At 53.5% G+C, this 1,532-nt stretch overlaps 1 protein-coding gene across 1 annotated transcript in view; it reads right to left on the bottom strand.

The window, feature by feature from the left end:
* The window catches only part of IL12RB1 (interleukin 12 receptor subunit beta 1), a 29,887-nt gene that overhangs the window by 20,898 nt on the left and 7,457 nt on the right, over window positions 1–1,532 (bottom strand).

Here is a 1,532-nt window from a genome sequence, read left to right as displayed (position 1 = left end):
ATTAGAAGGTGGTGAGGCAGGAGCCTATAAGTACAGGATTGGAGCTCGTCTTGGTACACAGTCTTGATATCTGGTTCATAATAGGTGTTTTTGCATTAAATTGGACTTTTAAAAATATCATGTGAAAGAAGTTTGAACTCTAGTGGTTTTTGTCAGAAGCTGGAAAGAATCTGGAACCATGAAGAAAACTCCTCTCTGGGACTGAATGTTAAAGGGAGCCTGTGGGCAGGCTGAGATGCTTGCTAGGTGACCACCTGGATCCACTTGTTGAGTGGAAGTGGGAGAAATGCAGCAACAGAGAGACGGGTTGAATCTGACCACTGACACCGTGGACTTAGTTTACAGGAAAGACGAGAACGGGTTGACTGGTCTGAAGTTCATGACCTAGCACAAGGAGACTAGGCTTGTTGAGAATTTGCGATGGGGCCCATGGTCTAAAGGTGAGGCAGTCAGTGGACACCCTGGTGAGGCTAAGTGAGGCAGCCCACGTTGAGTTGGCCAGAACCCGACCAGATGAAGAGAAGATAGTTTAGCCTGCGCACTGGTGCATATTGCTGCCGCCTTTCTGGATGGCCTGTCCTGGTTTGACTTTGCTTATGGATGCGGATTTCACAAGAACCGGCAGACCTGTCTTGGAAGAAGTACAGCCAGAGCGCTCCTGAGAGGCAAGCAGGGCGAGACGCCGTCTCACGTACCTGGGGCGTGTCGTCAGGGGAGACAGTCCCTGGAGAAGGACATTGCGCTTGGTAAAGTGGAGAGACAGCAACAAAGAGGACGCCACGGCTGCCCCTGTGGCTCAGGCGTAAGAGCAATGTGAGGAGCCCGCAGGACGGGCGGCGTTTGCTTCTGTGCTGCGTCGGGTGGTTAAGACTTGGAACCTTCTGGAGGCCCGCACTACAACAGCAGTGAGTTTTGCAGGCATTGCACCTGTTACTCTGCGTCGCCCAGAAAGATGGGCTGTACACCCCAGCTTCTGTGCCTGCCGTAGACCCCTCTTTGGGATGAGCTGTCCGTTCATCCCTTCTGAGATATAAAAGAGGTTCCCCCCGTAGCCGAAATGGGGACGAGAGATGCCAAGCCAGGCAGAGATCTTTAAGCAGATCAGGAAGCAGAAGCAGAGAGTCGAGAACCTTCCTCCAGAGCCAACAGACAGGAAGCCTCCCCTCTTTTGAGCCGGTGCTCTGAACTTGGGCTTCCGACTCCTGAGCTGTGTGGGAAAGCCACTCGCTGTGGTCCGCCTGGTGCAGCAGACGAGGTAACAAAGGAAGCCAACGCACCTGACTCCCAGACCAGCGTGGACAGCAGCCCGGCTGACCTAGCCCACATCCCTACGACTGACCAGCAGACAGCAAACAGCGTTTGCTGCATCGGTTCTGGTTCACAGTGGCAGAATGGGAGCACATTGCCAGGCCTTTGCTCTCCTGGAGCGGCCCATAGGCTGGAACTGCTGACCTTCTGGTTAACCAGTGAGTGTCTGAACCATTGCTCACCAGGGTTCCTGGTGGTAATAGTCAAGGTGTAAAAGAGTCTGC

Source organism: Echinops telfairi, unplaced genomic scaffold, assembly GCF_000313985.2.
Source record: "Echinops telfairi isolate 266 unplaced genomic scaffold, ASM31398v2 ScPeMD7_7457;HRSCAF=8495, whole genome shotgun sequence".
Classification (NCBI taxonomy): domain Eukaryota; kingdom Metazoa; phylum Chordata; class Mammalia; order Afrosoricida; family Tenrecidae; genus Echinops; species Echinops telfairi.
Note: the sequence above shows the minus strand (reverse complement) of the source record. Positions and strands in the feature narration are given on the sequence as shown.